We start from the raw sequence: 21,227 nt of genomic DNA, 5'->3' as shown, positions 1-21,227 counted from the left end.
TAAAGTGTATGCAGAAAGTAATGAGACTCGCCGATGTGTGGCGCTCCATTCGCTAGAAGCAAGCTACCCGAAGGAATTGTGGTCGATGATCAAAACAGCTAACGCACTGACGAACTATGCACTCATAAAGTGTATGCAGAAAGTAATGAGACTAGCCGCTGCGTGAAACTCCATTCACTAGAAGCAAGCTACCCTGAGAGATTCTGGTGGATGATCCAAACAATTAACGCACTGAATCATTATGCTCAAACACAGTAGTGTCAAGAAAGTATTGAGACTCACCTCTGTGTGGCACTCCATGCGCTAGAAGCAAGCTACACGGAAGGATGGTGGTGGATGATCAAAACAATTAACGCTCTGACGAAGTATGCCCTCATAAAGTGTATGCAATAGAAATGATACTCGCCGTTGCGTGGCGTTCCATTCGCTAGAAGTAAGCTACACGGTGATATTCTGGTGGATGATCAAAACAATTACCACACTGAAGCACTATGCTCACACACAGTATCTGTCAATAATGAAATGAGACTCGCCGCTTGGTGGCGCTCTTTCGCTAGAAGCAAGCTACCCGGAGGGATTCTGGTGGATGATCAAGACAATTAACGCATTGAAGCACTATGCCCTCATAAACTGTACGCAGAAAGTAATGAGACTCTCCGCTGCGTGGCGCTCCATTCTCTAGAAGCAAGCTACCCGGAGATATTGTGGTGGATGATCAAAACAATTAACGCACTGACGAACTATGTCCTCATAAAGTGTATGCAGAAAGTAATGAGACTCGCCGCTGGTTGGCGCTCAATTCGCTAGAAGCAAGCAACCCAGTGAGATTCTGGTGGATGATCAAAACAATTAACTCACTGAAGCGCTATGCTCACACACAGTATGTGTCAAGAAATTTATAAGACTCGCCGCTCCGAGACGCTGCATTCGCTAGAAGCAAACTACACGGAGGGATTCTGGTGGATGATCCAAACAATTAACGCACTGAAGCATTGTGATCACACACAGAGTATGCGTGCAGAAAGTACGAACTATGCCCTCATAAAGTGTATGCAGAAAGTAGTGAGACTCGCCGCTGCGTGGCGCTCCATTCGCTAGAAACAAGGTACTTGGAGGGATTCTGGTGGATGATCCAAACATTTAACGCACTGACGAATTATGCCCTCATAAAGTGTATGCAGAAAATAATGAGACTTGCCACCGTCTGGCGCTCCATTTGCTAGAAGCAAGCTACCCGGAGAGATTCTGGTGGATGATCCAAACAATTAACTCACTGAAGCACTATGCTCACACACAGTGTGTGTCCAGAAAGAAATGAGACTCGCCGCTGCGAGACGCTGCATTCGGTAGAAGCAAACTACAGGGAGAAATTCTGGTTGACGATCCAAACAATTAACGCACGGAAGCACTATGCTCACAAACAGAGTATGTTTTTCAGAAAGTAATGAGACTCGCCGCTGCGTGGCTCTTCAATCGCTAGAAGCAAGCTACACGGAGAGACTCTGGTGGATGATCCAAAAAAGTAACGCACTAACGAACTATGCCTTCATAAGATGTATGCAAAAAGCAATGAGACTTGCCAGCGCGTGGCGCTCCATTCGCTAGAAGCAAGCTACCCGGTGAGATTCTGGTGGATGATCAAAACAATTAATGCACTGAAGCGCTATGTTCGCACACAGTATGTGTCAAGAAAGTAATAAGACTCGCCGCTGCGAGACGCTGCATTCGCAAGAAGCAAGCTACCCGGAGGGATTCTGGTGGATGATCCAAACAATTAACGCACTGAAGCACTATGCTCACAAACAGAGTATGTTTTTCAGAAAGTAATGAGACTCGCCGCTGCGTGGCTCTTCAATCGCTAGAAACAAGCTACACGGAGAGACTCTGGTGGATGATCCAAAAAAGTAACGCACTAACGAACTATGCCTTCATAAGGTGTATGCAAAAAGCAATGAGACTTCCCAGCGCGTGGCGCTCCATTCGCTAGAAGCAAGCTACCCGGAGAAATTCTGGTGGATGATCTAAACAATTAACGCACTGAAGCACTATCCTCACACACAGTATGTGTCCAGAAAGTAATGAGACTCGCCGCTGCATGGCGCTCCATTCGCTGGAAGCAAGCTACCAGGAGAGATTCTCTTGAATGTTCCAAACAATTAACGGTCTGAAGAACTATGCTCACATACAAAGTATGTGTCCATAAAGTAATGAGGCTCGCCGCTCCTTGGGTCTCCATTCTCTAGAAGCAAGCTACCCGGTGAAATTCTGGTGGATGATCAAAACAATTAACGCACTGACGAACTATGCCCTCATAAAGTGTATGCAGAAAGTAATGAGACTCGCCGTTGCGTGCCGCTCCATTCGCTACGAAGCAAGTTACCCGGTGGGATTCGGTTGGATGATCTAAACAATTATCGCACTTAAGCACTATGCTCACACACAGAGTATGTGTCAAGAAATTATAGAGACTGGCCGCTTGGTGGCTCTTCAATCGCTAGAAGCAAGCTACACGGAGAGACTCTGGTGGGTGATCCAAAAAAGTAACGCACTAACGAACTATGCCTTCATAAGGTGTATGCAAAAAGGAATGAGACTTGCCAGCGCGTGGCGCTCCATTCGCTAGAAGCATGCTACCCGGAGGGATTGTGGTGGATGATCAAAACAATTAACGCAATTAATCATTATGCTCACACACAGTAGTGTCAATTAAGTAATGAGACTCACCGCTGCGTGCCGCTCCATTCGCTCGAAGCAAGTTACCCGGAGGGATTGTGGTGGATGATCAAAACAATTAACGCACTCAAGCCCTATGCTCACACACAGTATGTGTCAAGAAAGTAATGAGACTCGCCGCTGCGACACGCTGCATTCGCTAGAAGCAAACTACACGGTGGGATTCTGGTGGCTGATCCAAACAATTAACGCACTGATGCACTGTGATCACACACAGAGTATATGTCCAGAAGGTAATGAGACTCGCCGCAGCGTGACGCTCCATTCGCTAGAAGCAAGGTACTTGGAGGGATTCTGGTGGATGATCCAAACAATTAACGCACTGACGAATTATGGCCTCATAAAGTGTATGCAGAAAATAATGAGACCTGCCACCGTGTGGCGCTCCATTTGCTAGAAGCAAGCTACCCGGAGGTATTCTGGTGGATGATCCAAACAATTAACGCACTGAAGCACTATGCTCACACACAGTAAGTGTCCAGAAAGTAATGAGACTCGCCGCTGCATGGCGCTGCATTCGCTAGAAGCAAGCTACCCGGAGAGATTCTGGTGGTTGATCAAAACAATTAACACACTGAAGCACTATGCTCACACACAGAGGAAGTGTGCAGAAAGTAATCAGACTCGCCGCTGCGTTGCGCTGCATTCGCTAGAAGCAAGCTACCTGGAGGGACTCTGGTGGATGATCCAAACAATTAACGCACTGAAGCACTATGCTCACACACAGAGTATGTGAGTAGTATTGGCCTGACTATAGGACACTTTTTGGCCCCTGGGTCCCTGCCTCAGGACCCATGGTCCTTGTCCGGGGTCAATGACCTAGGGGTACATAGGACCACCCCCTCTAAATTTTGGCAGGGGTGGCATGGCCCACCCCCTAAATTTTGGCAGGGGTACCTAGGACCACCCCCCTTAAATTTTGGAAATTGCCAAATCTAAAAATTCGGTGTGGTAGTCTAGGACTATAGTATGTACCTCTATCAGTATTGGGTGTCTATGTCGTTCCCTTTCATGGGTAAAAAATTGCCAAAAAGTCAAATTTCGGGGGTTTTTGACCTAATTTATCCCCTTGGATGAGGTGTTACTACCCTATATAGTTATATGGGCATATACAGGGGTCCATTCCCTATCATAAGACATGGGTATATTAATGCACCCCTTGAAATATTTGGGAGGGGTACCTTGGCCCACCCCTTAAATTTTGGAAATTGCCCAATTTAAACATTAGGTATTATAGTACAGGACCCTAATATGTATTATGATAAATTTGGATGGTCCACCTTGTTCCCTTTTAGGGGTACAAAATTGCCAAAATTATAAACGTAAGCAATACGTAGTACCACGTGTTTGGGTTTTGGTCGATTTTATCCCCTTTGATGAGGTGTTATTATCCTATATAGTTATATGGTCATGTATAGGGGTCCATTACCTTTCATAAGATATGGGTATATTTGTGCACTCCTTTAAAAATTTGGGAGGGGTACTTTGGCCCACCCCTTAAATTTTGGAAATTGCTCATTTTATATATTTGGTATTATAGTATTGGACCCTAACATGTATTATAATAAATTTGGGTGGTCCACCTCGTTCCCTTCTAGGGCTACAAAATTGCCAAAATATAAACGTAAGCAATACGTTGTACCACGTGTTTGTTCTTTTGGCCCAATTTATCCTCTTGGATGAGGTTCTATTACCTTATATGGTTATGTATAGGGGTCTATTCCCTATCATAAGACATAGGTACATTTGTGCACCCCGGGAGTTTACTTTGGCCCACCCCTTAAATTTTAGAAATTGCTCATTTTATATATATTTGGTATTATAGTACTGGACGCTAACATGTATTATGATAAATTTGGGTGGTCCACCTCGTTCCCTTTTAGGGGTACAAAATTGCCAAAATATAAACGTAAGCAATACGTTGTACCACGTGTTTGGTTTTGACCTAAGTTATCCCCTTGGATGAGATCCTATTACCTTATATGGTTATATGGTTATGTATAGGGGTCTATTCCCTATCATAAGACATAGGTACATTTGTGCACCCCGGGAGGGGTACCTTGGCCCACCCCTTAAATTTTAGAAATTGCTCATTTTATATATTTGGTATTATAGTACTGGACGCTAACATGTATTATGATAAATTTGGGTGGTCCACCTCGTTCCCTTTTAGGGGTACAAAATTGCCAAAATATAAACGTAAGCAATACGTTGTACCACGTGTTTGGTTTTGACCTAAGTTATCCCCTTGGATGAGATCCTATTACCTTATATGGTTATATGGTTATGTATAGGGGTCTATTCCCTATCATAAGACATAGGTACATTTGTGCACCCCGGGAGGGGTACCTTGGCCCACCCCTTAAATTTTAGAAATTGCTCATTTTATATATTTGGTATTATAGTACTGGACCCTAACATCTATTATGATAAATTTGGGTGGTCCACCTCGTTCCCTTCTACTGCTACAAAATTGTCAAAATATAAACGTAAGCAATACGTTGTACCACGTGTTTGTTTTGGCTCAATTTATCCCCTTGGATGAGGTTCTATTACCTTATATGATTATATGGTTATGTATATTGGTCCATTCCCTATTATAAGACATGGGTATATTGATGCACCCTTTAAAAATTTGGGAGGGGTACCTTGGCCCACCTCTTTATTTTGGAAATTGCCCAATTTAAACATTTGGTATAATAGTATAAGACCCTAATATATATATATATATATATATATATATATATATATTACTATAAATTTGGGTGGTCCATCTCGTTTCCTTTCATGGGTACGAAATTGCCAAATTTTAGTACAACCACGTGTTTCGTTTTTCACCTAATTTATTCACTTGGATGAGGTCCTATTACCTAATATGATTATATGGTCATGTATAGGGGTCCATTTTCTATCATAAGACATAGGTACATTGATGCACCCCGGGAGGGGTACCATAGCCAATCCCTTAAATTTTGGAAATTTTTCAATTTAAGGATTCGCTATCATAGTACATGACCTCAATATGTATCATGATAAATTTGGGTGGTCCACCTTGTTCCCTTTCATGAGTAAAAAAAAATGCCAAAATATAAACATAAGCAATATGTTGTGTCACGTGTTTGGTTTTTGGCCCAATTTATCCCGTTTGATGCGGTCTTATTACCGTATATGGTCATATGGTCATGTATATAGGTTCATTCCCTATTATAAGACATGAGTACATTGATGCACCCTTTAAAAATTTGGGAGGGGTATCTTGACTCATCCACTCAGTTTTAGAAATTGTTTAATATAAGCATTTGGTATCTTCGTACAGGTCTTCAATATGTACCACTATAAATTTGGATGGTCCACATCGTTCCCTTTCATGGGTAAAGAACTACCAAAAATCAAATTTCGGAGGTTATTGACCCTTTGATAAGTATTTAGCACGTTATATGGTTTATTACCTTTATATGTTTATGTTCTCTTTTAAATTTGGGAATTATAAAATAACATAATTTGGTAAACGTTTTCTAGGACCCATTGTAGATGTTGGTGTTCCTCTTATGGCCAAATATTCAAAATTTAAAGGTTATTGACCGGCTTTATTATTGAATAACTACAGGATTTATTACTTTTTCATAAGACACAGGTGTATTTGTGTACCAATCTTAAATTTTGGGAGGGGTACATTTCTTATTGTCATATCAATAATTGGTAATTGTTCTTAAAATTGGATAGTATCTCATTCATTGGGTAAATCATTATGATCACGTGATCAGTTATTGACCTATGATGGGATTAGGAGTCCAGGACATTGGTACATTTAAACTTTGTAGGATAATTTGAGAATGCGTCATTGGTATTGATTATTACAGCCAAATATAAACGTAAGCAATACGATGTACCACGTGATTGACCTTGATGAGGTAGTGTACAGGGATACATAGCTAACCTTATTGAATCTTATGACTCATAGTCTTAAGGGAATACATGCTACAACACTGGCAAAGTTATTGTTGATGTAATTTGATTGGTTGATCACTATCTTTCGTACAATCTGATTGGCTGATCACTATCTTTCGTGCAATCTGATTGGTTGCTGATTTTCAAATCTTTGCTGCATTCAGTTTTAAGTTTTATTTAACATTTAAAATTCTTGGTTTCGTTCAACATTTTGCACTCACTGATAAATATGATCAAAACCGTTTATTTGTTAATCGAATAGTTAAAAACCGGATAAAGTTTGACGGTTAACCGTGAGACGTGAAATTTTTTTTGTTTGAAATTTTTTTGTTTTAAAGTTTTTGTGTGAAAACTCTTGTTTCAAATTTGTTTGATTTTTTTTTGTTTCAGAATTTTGTTTGAAATTTATGTTTCAAATTTTTTTGTTTGAAAATTTTTAATTTTTTGTTGCAAAATTTTGTTTGAAAATTTTTTGTTTAAAATTTTTTCGTTTGAAATTTTTCGTTTTCAATTTTTTTTTGTTTCGAATTTTGTTTTTTCAAAATTTTGTTTTAATTTTTCGTTTCCAAATTTTTTCGTTTCAAAAATTTTGTTTCAAAGTTTGGTTTGACATTTTTAAAAGTTTGTGCACTCATTAGTAAAGAACCGGAACTGTTTAGAACTAAAACCTCTGGCAACATTGTGGTGCAATAGTACACGTCAGAACATGATAATGCAACGTCATCAGTTTTGCACCATATATAAGTATCGTTCGAGTTAGCATTCATGATAACATCATCATGGCTACTTGTCTGCAGTTTCTAAACACACGTGATGTGATGAAATCATTTACCAAGATTACTGATTTACAACAGAATGTACCTTATAGGATCTTAGCTAGCCAAATGATCCCTACAAAGTTTGGATTAAGAATCGTAGTGAAGCTTGAAAATGATAAGAATATAATTTTACCAGCAAGATATTTACCCATGGAAGCATCAAAACAAGAAGAACTGCTGCGTTTCTTAAATACTGGATCTGTATCTTTATGTTACAAAGGATTCTTGGCTCGAAGTCATCAATTTGAATTTAGTACACAGCCAGATTCGTCAGCAATTGTGATGAAATAATGAATTCAAACGTCAGCACATTAGACATAGTTGTATGAATTTGGTTGGTCAGCATTACGTCAGCAACTGTGATGAAACCATGAATTCAAACGTCAGCACATTCCTTTCCAATGACGTGAGCCGTAGTTCTATAAATCAACCAATACACTGTCATCCCACGAAATCATTTGAGCAAGTGCTTTTCAGGAGGAAAGATGTGTACTTCTAACGATAAAGAGTTCATCTTCGCAAGCTATTATCCAATAAATATATTTCAAACAAAACATGTGATGATTGGTATCAGTGCTAAAACATTTGAACCAGTAATTCGATTGGGCAAAGCAGAACAATTTGGTGTACAACTGACCTGTGAAGAATGGCAAATATTATGTTCACGAATCGACCAAATGAACGATTATTTTCATGATGAGCTAAATGTGACCCTAGTCAAATCATTAGGCTCAAATCATGAAGTGGTGATGCGTACAGTCCTCGAAGAGAAGATGGTGCTGTTACGTAAAAAGAGTACATTCCATGTCCCTCGCAACATGGTGTATCTAACACAAACGGAATGGAACAAATTCATCAGCGTATTTCAGTGTGTTAAACATGCAGTGGAAGTGTGCAACAAAACAAGTATATTCCTGAAAAAGTATTATTTTGAAAAATGTGTTATGCATATTGTGCAACATGTATCTAGATATTGTGATGGTTGTCAACATCGTTCGTGGGTGCATACCTGTATTGATAAACAGTTTATTTGTGATCAAATGGACATTGAGTTTCCACCAATTGATATCGCAATAGACCTTAAAAGACTTCAATTGGAATTAAAATTATACGCTAAAGACAAACTAGTGCAAGAAGTTCAAAATACATTGTATCGACAATATCCAGAACCACTATCTGGTATGGATGTATGTGGAGTGTAATAAAATGATCCATTTCAATGAATTGTGTTTTTTCATTTCAAGTACAACCCCATATTCTGATGTGTACTATTGCACCACATTGTTGCCAGAGGTTTTAGTTCTAAACAGTTCCGGTTCTTTACTAATGAGTGCACAAACTTTTAATATTGTCAAACCAAACTTTGAAACAAACATTTAAAAAAAAAATCAAAAAAATTTCAAACAAAATTTTGGAAAAAAATTCGAAACAAAAAAATTGAAAAACGAAAAATTTCAAAACAAAAATTTCGAACAAAATTTTGCAACAAAAAAATTAAAAATTTTCAAACAAAAAAATTTTCAAACAAAAAAAATTGGAAACGAAAAATTTCAAAACAAAAATTTCGAACAAAAAATTTTAAACAAAAAAAATCAAACAAATTTGAAACAAGAGTTTTCACACAAAAACTTTAAAACAAAAAAATTTCAAACAAAAAAAATTTCACGTCTCACGGTTAACCGTCAAACTTTATCCGGTTTTTAACTATTCGATTAACAAATAAACGGTTTTGATCATATTTATCAGTGAGTGCAAAATGTTGAACGAAACCAAGAATTTTAAATGTTAAATAAAACTTAAAACTGAATGCAGCAAAGATTTGAAAATCAGCAACCAATCAGATTGCACGAAAGATAGTGATCAGCCAATCAGATTGCACGAAAGATAGTGATCAACCAATCAAATTACATCAACAATAACTTTGCCAGTGTTGTAGCATGTATTCCCTTAAGACTATGAGTCATAAGATTCAATAAGGTTAGCTATGTATCCCTGTACACTACCTCATCAAGGTCAATCACGTGGTACATCGTATTGCTTACGTTTATATTTGGCTGTAATAATCAATACCAATGACGCATTCTCAAATTATCCTACAAAGTTTAAATGTACCAATGTCCTGGACTCCTAATCCCATCATAGGTCAATAACTGATCACGTGATCATAATGATTGGTAATTGTTCTTAAAATTGGATAGTATCTCATTCATATCCAATTTTAAGAACAATTACCAATTATTGATATGACAATAAGAAATGTACCCCTCCCAAAATTTAAGATTGGTACACAAATACACCTGTGTCTTATGAAAAAGTAATAAATCCTGTAGTTATTCAATAATAAAGCCGGTCAATAACCTTTAAATTTTGAATATTTGGCCATAAGAGGAACACCAACATCTACAATGGGTCCTAGAAAACGTTTACCAAATTATGTTATTTTATAATTCCCAAATTTAAAAGAGAACATAAACATATAAAGGTAATAAACCATATAACGTGCTAAATACTTATCAAAGGGTCAATAACCTCCGAAATTTGATTTTTGGTAGTTCTTTACCCATGAAAGGGAACGATGTGGACCATCCAAATTTATAGTGGTACATATTGAAGACCTGTACGAAGATACCAAATGCTTATATTAAACAATTTCTAAAAGTGAGTGGATGAGTCAAGATACCCCTCCCAAATTTTTAAAGGGTGCATCAATGTACTCATGTCTTATGATAGGGAATGAACCTATATACATGACCATATGACCATATACGGTAATAAGACCGCATCAAACGGGATAAATTGGGCCAAAAACCAAACACGTGATACAACATATTGCTTATGTTTATATTTTGGCATTTTTTTTACTCATGAAAGGGAACAAGGTGGACCACCCAAATTTATCATGATACATATTGAGGTCATGTACTATGATAGCGAATCCTTAAATTGAAAAATTTCCAAAATTTAAGGGATTGGCTATGGTACCCCTCCCGGGGTGCATCAATGTACCTATGTCTTATGATAGAAAATGGACCCCTATACATGACCATATAATCATATTAGGTAATAGGACCTCATCCAAGTGAATAAATTAGGTGAAAAACGAAACACGTGGTTGTACTAAAATTTGGCAATTTCGTACCCATGAAAGAAAACGAGATGGACCACCCAAATTTATAGTAATATATATATATATATATATATATATATATATATATATATATATATATATATATATATATATATCTTTATATATATATTAGGGTCTTATACTATTATACCAAATGTTTAAATTGGGCAATTTCCAAAATAAAGAGGTGGGCCAAGGTACCCCTCCCAAATTTTTAAAGGGTGCATCAATATACCCATGTCTTATAATAGGGAATAGACCCCTATACATAACCATATAATCATATAAAGTAATAGAACCTCATCCAAGGGGATAAATTGAGCCAAAACAAACACGTGGTACAACGTATTGCTTACGTTTATATTCTGACAATTTTGTAGCAGTAGAAGGGAACGAGGTGGACCACCCAAATTTATCATAATAGATGTTAGGGTTCAGTACTATAATACCAAATATATAAAATGAGCAATTTCTAAAATTTAAGGGGTGGGCCAAGGTACCCCTCACAAATTTTTAAAGGAGTGCACAAATGTACCTATGTCTTATGATAGGGAATAGACCCCTATACATAACCATATAACCATATAAGGTAATAGGATCTCATCCAAGGGGATAACTTAGGTCAAAACCAAACACGTGGTACAACGTATTGCTTACGTTTATATTTTGGCAATTTTGTACCCCTAAAAGGGAACGAGGTGGACCACCCAAATTTATCATAATACATGTTAGCGTCCAGTACTATAATACCAAATATATAAAATGAGCAATTTCTAAAATTTAAGGGGTGGGCCAAGGTACCCCTCCCGGGGTGCACAAATGTACCTATGTCTTATGATAGGGAATAGACCCCTATACATAACCATATAACCATATAAGGTAATAGGATCTCATCCAAGGGGATAACTTAGGTCAAAACCAAACACGTGGTACAACGTATTGCTTACGTTTATATTTTGGCAATTTTGTACCCCTAAAAGGGAACGAGGTGGACCACCCAAATTTATCATAATACATGTTAGCGTCCAGTACTATAATACCAAATATATAAAATGAGCAATTTCTAAAATTTAAGGGGTGGGCCAAGGTACCCCTCCCGGGGTGCACAAATGTACCTATGTCTTATGATAGGGAATAGACCCCTATACATAACCATATAAGGTAATAGAACCTCATCCAAGAGGATAAATTGGGCCAAAAGAACAAACACGTGGTACAACGTATTGCTTACGTTTATATTTTGGCAATTTTGTAGCCCTAGAAGGGAACGAGGTGGACCACCCAAATTTATTATAATACATGTTAGGGTCCAATACTATAATACCAAATATATAAAATGAGCAATTTCCAAAATTTAAGGGGTGGGCCAAAGTACCTCTCCCAAATTTTTAAAGGAGTGCACAAATATATCCATATCTTAAGAAAGGTAATGGACCCCTATACATGACCATATAACTATATAGGATAATAACACCTCATCAAAGGGGATAAAATCGACCAAATCCTAAAAACGTGGTACTACGTATTGCTTACGTTTATAATTTTGGCAATTTTGTACCCCTAAAAGGGAACAAGGTGGACCATCCAAATTTATCATAATACATATTAGGGTCCTGTACTATAATACCCAATGTTCAAATTGGGCAATTTCCAAAATTTAAGGGGTGGGCCAAGGTACCCCTCCCAAATTTTTCAAGGGGTGCATTAATATACCCATGTCTTATGATAGGGAATGGACCCCTGTATATGCCCATATAACTATATAGGGTAGTAACACCTCATCCAAGGGGATAAATTAGGTCAAAAACCCCCGAAATTTGACTTTTTGGCAATTTTTTACCCATGAAAGGGAACGACATAGACACCCAATACTGATAGAGGTACATACTATGGTCCTAGGCTACCATACCAAATTTTTAGATTTGGCAATTTCCAAAATTTAAGGGGGGTGGTCCTAGGTACCAATGCCAAAATTTAGGGGGTGGGCCATGGTACCCCTGCCAAAATTTAGAGGGGGTGGTCCTATGTACCCCTAGGTCATTGACCCCGGCCAGGGACCATGGGTCCTGAGGCAGGGACCCAGGGGCCAAAAAGTGTCCTATAGTCAGGCCAATACTACTCACATACTCTGTGTGTGAGCATAGTGCTTCAGTGCGTTAATTGTTTGGATCATCCACCAGAGTCCCTCCAGGTAGCTTGCTTCTAGCGAATGCAGCGCAACGCAGCGGCGAGTCTGATTACTTTCTGCACACTTCCTCTGTGTGTGAGCATAGTGCTTCAGTGTGTTAATTGTTTTGATCAACAACCAGAATCTCTCCGGGTAGCTTGCTTCTAGCGAATGCAGCACCATGCAGCGACGAGTCTCCTTACTTTCTGGACACTTACTGTGTGTGAGCATAGTGCTTCAGTGCGTTAATTGTTTGGATCATCCACCAGAATACCTCCGGGTAGCTTGCTTCTAGCAAATGGAGCGCCATATATATATATATATATATATATATATATATATATAGAGAGAGAGAGAGAGAGAGAGAGAGAGAGAGAGTTACATTCTTTCATTTCCAGTCTAGTTAGTTACATTCTAGTATACTTTCATTTATATATATGTTTATAAAAAACTCAGCTATTGCTTCTGCACTATTTCAATGGTTCGTACTTTAAGACATCCCTTCCTCAACCATGGTTGCGGAATTGATTAAACGTAATGTTCTTGTATTAAATAAATGTATTTTAAATATATATTTCTCATTAATTTCAATTAAGATGCTTTTCAAAGATCCTCTAAAATTTCAGTGAGGCAATATGGGCTATAAGCCATTAACTTCTATGGCCACCCTGCTACAAACTACAGACTTAAATATTCGATAAAGCATTTCAGTACTAAGTAGTTGCCACAATACTAATATGAACGTATTTAATTCCAACGGTAACAACTATGTTAGTAACACTAAAATTATTATTAATAATGATAACGAGTAAGAGTTTAGGATATTTCGGTGTAGGACGTTTCGGTGTAGGATGTTTCGCTGTAGGATGTTTCTGTCAGGACGTTTCGGTGTACGGATGTTCCGGTGTACGGACGCTACGGTGTAAGGACGGTTTGGTGTAAGGACACTTGCTGTAGGACATTTCGGTGTATAGCCTAATATTTGATTGCATTAATCATATGCTTGTAATGAACAGGCATGAAATGTCATAGTGTAGCCACTCTGGAATAGTGTAAACTGATTAACATTGTTATTGAGTCTCATTGTTATTGAGACAGGATGATAATACAACACCAATCCATTCGCAACAATAATTTCTATTCAGAGATGTCCATAGGCGAGTTTTATAGAATAATAATCAAATTTACTGCAAAATATTCAGCATTATTTCTAAATTGAAACAAATATATTGTACAAAGTTCCTGAGACACAGTAATAATATATACAAACTGAATAATACCTCAAAGGAATTTTTGGCGTGGGAGACCAGGGTTCGATTTCCGGTGAGAGCTCATGTGGTTCGGATTCCACGTTAATCAGTATGTGGACGTCTCATGTAGCCTCACTCCTGAACGGGACGTTAAACTCAGAATCAACTCATCTCAACTCAAAGGAATTTTGTTGAAAAAAATATAATGACATAGAATCACTCAACTAAGAATCTAAAATTGTACACAATTCCTTTTAAGACTGTAATCACATCGTCAGATTTGTAATTTTCACAAACGTTGTTCAGTCTCTTCGTAACACCGGCGTATTTTTTCTTTGTTCTGACTTCATATCCGCCAATTAACTTATTTTTTCCATTTGAACAGCACTAACAAGGAGACTTATGGAAGTGTAATTTACTGATTTGAATGAAACTTTGCATACTTGTAGAATATCAAAAAATAATCGTCACTTTTTTTTAATTTTATTTTTGGCAATGGCGCGGGTTTAAGGGTAGAAACCACTCTTTGAACGTTAGAGGTGGCCTCCAAGCATAAACAGAAAGCAATAATTAAAATAGAAGATTAAATGATACAACCAGCTTACTGTCAAGGAGGTTTTAGGACAGGTGATTCAGAACCTGACGTTGAAATTACAAAATTCAAATTGGCGGATCCAATATGATAATTACAATTACAAAGTCTTCTGGTTTGAAATGTTCTGCATTTAGCCAAGAACAATTACAATTGGCAGGGGCTACTGAGAGAAGGTGCAGACTGATTTGAAACCCCTTTTTGTACTTATTTTAACAGGACGTTTGATTAAATCTATAGCCAAAAAGCTAGAAGCCAATGCCAATGCACTTGTCGCGAATGTGAAGTAACACATATTGGAAAATTAAATATTTATAACTCTGATCAATAGGTTTAATTTTTAAATGCAGACGGGACGTACTCTAGTGTTTACATGGACACAAGCAGTAGAAAGGGTGGTACTGTCAGTTAATTCTATGTCTCGTAGCTACATCATACAGCCTTCAATTTCTGCAAATAGTGTTTTGTTATCACCACTTTTAATTGTTTTGTAGGAAAACAATGGAACATTTGGTCTCATAGTCCAACACAACCTCTTTAAATTTGAAGATATCCTTGTAAAAGCATCAAATCCGGAAAAATTAACATCAAGTCTTGTGAGATCATGGTTCCAAGAGATTTTTCTTCAAGCGTCTAATGCAAAGTCCATTTTGTTATTAGTTTCGTGGAGTGGTCACAATTCAACTTTGACCTATTTTAAGAACAAAAGAGTAACTCATAATAGAAACAATTTCTGCAGGAACAACTGGTAGGATTCAGCCTCTTGTTGTGTTCTTTAGGCCGTTAAAAATTTTCTTGAGACATTTTTCTGACACTGTCCTTCTCTACAACTATAACATGAATTTACATATCCGTAATAATATAATTAAGATCTCATCACTGATTCATAATCAGTTTTCTCTTCCTAGATTTGCTAATCTTATTGGGTATGCATGATATAAAAGCGGTTATTGGAAGAAAAACCATCTGTGTTTGAAAATTTTCTTTCAAAGATTGTGCAGCATTTTGCGATTTGTGCACAGTTATTGCCGTAATAAGGTGTGTGTGGTGTACACAATATTTATGCATCACACACTTTTTTACTATATATCATTACCGTAAAACGTTTTCCCAATCAATTAATAATTATAACATTTGAGGATATAAGAAGTTCTGACATAGAGTGAAGCGAGGGGACTCACTATAAATAAGTAACCCTTGCCAATTACAGAAACATTTAATTTTTATTTTATTTATTAATTTATATATTCTACTTCGTGAATTTATTTCTCCCTAACGAATAATTTTCATTTTGAAGAGTGGACGTTTCGATGTAAACATTAGAACTTTTACACCGAACCAGCCTCACACCTAAACGTCCTTACACCGAAACGCCCTGCACCAAAACGTCCTACACCGAAACAGCCGTATCCCAGGAGTAGTTAATTACGAATATGACAATTATTTGCTACAGAAAGACTTCTGTACAAGAAATATATGTATAAAAATAATTTACTTCAAAACAACACAAGGAAAGCAAAATTTATGACGTACATAACTAAAACACAATATTATGTTACTAATATGAAGTCAATGGTGTGGAAATAGAGAATAACAGACATTATGAAAGATCTGGGAATCACATTTGGTAGAAAGTTAAAATTTTGTCAACATAGAAATGTATCATGGAAAGAGTAAGAAAGGACAATAGGCTTCATTTATTTATTTATTTATTTATTATTTCAGAACGATAGAATATGTATTTATACAAATAACTTGTAAGAACTAAGGCTCTGTAATATGAAAAAGTATATCTAAAACTTGGCTAACAGAATGACAGTATTCTTCTTACGGACGCGATGGTAGCGCCACAAGAGATTTTTAGGACTTCTGCACTTTAGGACTTCTGCACTTTAGGACTTGTGCACTTTAGGACTTCTGCACATTAGGATTTCTGCACTTTAGGACTTCTGCCTCGGTATGATTTTTAGGACTTCTGCCTTTTAGGACTTCTGCATTTTAGGACTTCTGCACTTTAGGACTTCTGCATTTTAGGACTTCTGCACTTTAGGACTTCTTCACTTTAGGACTTCTGCCATTTAGGACTTGTGCCGCGAAATAATTTTTAGGACTTGTGCATTTTAGGTCTAATGCCGTTTAGGACTTCTCCATTTTAGGACTTCTGCCATTTAGGACTTCTGCCGCGTCCCCAGTGCGATAATTGGTTGGATCATTCATTACAATCCCTCCGGGGAGCTTGCTTCAAGCGAATGGAGCGCCACGCAGCGGCGAGTCTCATTACTTTTTTCACACATACTGTTTGTGATCATAGTACTTCAGTGCGTTAATTGGTTGGATCATCCACCACATTCCCCCGGGGAGATTGCTTCAAGCGAACGAAACACCACGCAACGGCGAGTCTCATTACTTTCTTGTCACATACTGTGTGAGAGCATAGTGCTTCAGTGCGTAAATTGGTCGGATCATTCATTACAATCCCTCCGGGGAGCTTGCTTCAAGCGAATGGAGCGCAACGCAGCGGCGAGTCTCATTACTTTCTTCACACATACTGTGTTTGACCATAGAATTTCAGTTCGTTAATGGGTTGGATCATCCACCACAATCCTTCCGGGGAGCCTGCTTCAAGCGAATGGAGTGCCACACATCGGCGAAGTCATTACTTTCTGCATACACTTTATGATTGCATAGTACGTCAGTGCGTTAATTGTTTGATCATCCACCACTATCCCTCCTGGTATCTTGCATCTAGCGAATGGAGCGCCACGCAGCGGAGAGTCTCGTTACTTTCTTGACACATACTGTGTGTGAGCATTGTGCTTCAGTGCGTTACTTATTTTGATCATCCACCACAATCTTTCCAGGTAGCTTGCTTCTAGCGAATGGAGCGCCACGCAGCCGCGAGTCTTATTACTTTCTGCATACACTTTATGAGGGCATTGTTCGTCAGTGCGTTAGTTGTCTTGATGATCCACCACAATCCCTCCGGGTAGCTTCCTTATAGCGAATGGAGCGGCACGCAGCGGCGAGTCTCATTACTTTCTGCACACACTTTATAAGGGCGTTGTTCGTCAGTGCGTTATTATTTTTGATCATCCACCACAATCCCTCCGGGTAGCTTGCTTCGAGCGAATGAAGCGCCACGCAGCGGCTAGTCTCATTACTTTCTACATACAGTTTACGAGGGCATAGTTCGTAAGTGCGTTAATTGTTTTGATCATCCACCACAATCCTTCAGGGTAGCTTGCGTCTAGCGAACGGAGCACCACTCTGCGGCGAGTATCAATACTTTCTGCATACAATTCATGAGAGCATATTTCGTCAGGGCGTTAATTGGTTGGATCATCCACCACAATCCCTCCGGGTACTTTGCTAAAAGCGAATGGAGCGCCACGCAGCGGCGAGTCTCATTACTTTCTTGACACATACTGTGTGTGAGCAGAGTGCTTCAGTGCGTTAATTAGTTCGATCATCCACCACAATCCCTCCGGAGAGCTTGCTTCAACCGAATGGAGCGCCACTCAGCGGCGACTCTCAATACTTTCTGCATACACTTTATGAAAGCATAGTTCGTCAGTGCGTTAATGGTTTTGATCATCCATCACAATCCCTCCGCGTAGCTTGCTTCTAGCGAATGGAGCGCCACGCAGCGGCGAGTCTCATTACTTTCTGCATACACTTTTTAAGGGCGTTTTTCGTCAGTGCGTTATTATTTTTGATCATCCACCACAATCCGGCCAGGTAGCTTGCTTCTAGCGAATGGAGCGCCACGCAGCCGCGAGTCTTATTACTTTCTGCATACACTTCATGAGGGCATAGTTCGTCACTGCGTTAGTCATTGGATCATCCACCACAATCCCTCCGGGGAGCTTGATTCAAGCGCATGGAGCGCCACGAAGCGGCGAGTCTCATTACTTTCTTGTCACATACTGTGTGTGAGCATAGTGCTTCAGTTCGTTAATTGGTTGGATCATCCACCACAATCCCTCCGGGGAGTTTGCTTCAAGTGAATGAAGCGCCACGCAGTGGCGAGTCTCATTACCTTCTTCACACATACTGTGTGTGAGCATAGTTCGTCAGTGCGTTAATTGTTTTGATCATCCACCACAATCCCTCCGGGTAGCTTGCTTCTAGCGAATGGAGCGCCACGCAGCGTCGAGTATCATTATTTTCTGCATACACTTTATGAGGGCATTGTTCGTCAGTGCGTTAATTGTCTTGATGATCCACCACAATTCCTCCGGGTAGCTTCCTTATAGCGAATGGAGCGCCACGGAGCGGCGAGTCTCATTACTTTCTGCATATACTTTATAAGGGCATAGTTCGTCTGTGCGGTATTATTTTTGATCATCCACCACAATCCCTCTGGGTAGCTTGCTTCAAGCGAATGGAGCACCACGCAGCGGCGAGTCTCGTTACTTTCTTGAAACATACTGTGTGTGAGCATAGTGCTTCTGTGCGTTAATTTGTTGGGATCATCCACCACAATCCTTCCGGGGAGCTTGCTTCTAGCGAATGGAGCGCCACGCAGCAGCGAGTCTCATTACTTTCTTAACACATACTGTGTGTGAGCAGAGTGCTTCAGAGCGTTAAGTGGTTGGATCATCCACCACAATCCCTCCGGAGAGCTTGCTTCAAGCGAATGGAGCGCCACGCAGCGGCGAGTCTCATTACTTTTTTCACACATACTTTTTGTGATCATAGTACTACAGTGCGTTAATTGGTTGGCTCATCCACCACATTCCCCCCGGGGAGATTGCTTCAAGCGAACGAAACGCCACGCAACGGCGAGTCTCATTACTTTCTTTTCACATACTGTGTGTGAGCATAGTGCTTCAGTGCGTTAATTGGTTGGATCATTCATTACAATCCCTCCGGGGAGCTTGCTTCAAGCGAAGGGAGCGCCACGCAGCGGCGAGTCTCATTACTTTTTTCACACATACTGTTTGTGATCATAGTACTTCAGTGCATTAATTGGTTGGATCATCTACCACATTCCCCCGGGGGAGATTGCTTCAAGCGAACGAAACGCTACGCAACGGCGAGTCTCATTACTTTGTTGTCACATACTGTGTGAGAGCATAGTGCTTCAGTGCGTAAATTGGTCGGATCATTCATTACAATCCCTCCGGGGAGCTTGCTTCAAGCGAATGGAGGGCAACGCATCGGCGAATGTCATTACTTTCTGCATACACTTTATGATTGCATAGTACGTCAGTGCGTTAATTGTTTTGTTCATCCACCACAATCCTTCCTGGTATTTTGCATCTAGCGAATGGAGCGCCACGCAGGGAGAGTCTCGTTACTTTCTTGACACATACTGTGTGTGAGCATTGTGCTCCAGTGCGTTAGTTATTTTGATCATCCATCACAATCTTTCCAGGTAGCTTGCTTCTAGCGAATGGAGCGCCACGCAGCAGCGAGTCTTATTACTTTCTGCATACACTTTATGAGGGCATTGTTCGTCAGTGCGTTAGTTGTCTTGATGATCCACCACAATCCCTCCGGGTAGCTTCCTTATAGCGAATGGAGCGGAACGCAGCGGCGAGTCTCATTACTTTCTGCGTACACTTTATAAGGGCGTTGTTTGTAAGTGCGTTATTATTTTTGATCATCCACCACAATCCTTCCGGGTAGCTTGCTTCGAGCGAATGAAGCGCCACGCAGCGGCTAGTCTCATTACTTTCTGCATACAGTTTACGAGGGCATAGTTCGTAAGTGCGTTAATTGTTTTGATCATCCACCACAATCCTTCCGGGTAGCTTGCTTCTAGCGAACGGAGCGCCATTCAGCGGCAAGTCTCATTACTTTCTGCATACAATTTATGAGGGCATAGTTCGTCAGTGCGTTAGTGTTTGGATCATCCACCACAATCCATCCGGGTAGCTTGCTTAAAGCGAATGGAGCGCCACGCAGCGGCGAGTCTCATTACTTTCTTGACACATACTGTGTGTGAGTAGAGTGCTTCAGTGCTTTAATTGGTTCGATCATCCACCACAATCCCTCCGGTGGGCTTGCTTCTAGCGAATGGAGCGCCACGCTTCGGCGAGTCTCATTACTTTCTGCATAAACTTTATAAGGGCGTTGTTCGTCAGTGCGTTATTATTTTTGATCATCCACCACAATCCCTCCAGGTAGCTTGCTTCTAGCGAATGGAGCGCCACGCAGCCGCGAGTCTTATTACTTTCTGCATACACTTTATGAGAGCATAGTTCGTCAGTGCGTTAGTGTTTGGATCATCCACCACAATCCCTCCGGGGAGCTTGATTCAAGCGCATGGAGCGCCACGAAGCAGCGAGTCTCATTACTTTCTTGAAAGATGCTGTGTGTGAGCATATTGCTTCAGTGCGTAAATTGGTTGGATCATCCACCGCAATCCTTCCGGGGAGCTTGATTCTAGGAAATGTAGCGCCACGCAGCGGCGAGTCTCATTACTTTCTTCACACATACTGTGTGTGAGCAGAGTGCTTCAGTGCGTTAAATGGTTGGATCATCCACCATAATCCCTCCGGGGAGCTTGCTTAAACCGAATGGAGCGCCACGCAGTGGCGAGTCTCATTACTTTCTTCGCACAAACAGTTTGTGATCATAGTAC

Source organism: Thermobia domestica, chromosome 6, assembly GCF_964235325.1.
Source record: "Thermobia domestica chromosome 6, izTheDome1.hap1.1, whole genome shotgun sequence".
Taxonomy (NCBI): domain Eukaryota; kingdom Metazoa; phylum Arthropoda; class Insecta; order Zygentoma; family Lepismatidae; genus Thermobia; species Thermobia domestica.
Note: the sequence above shows the minus strand (reverse complement) of the source record.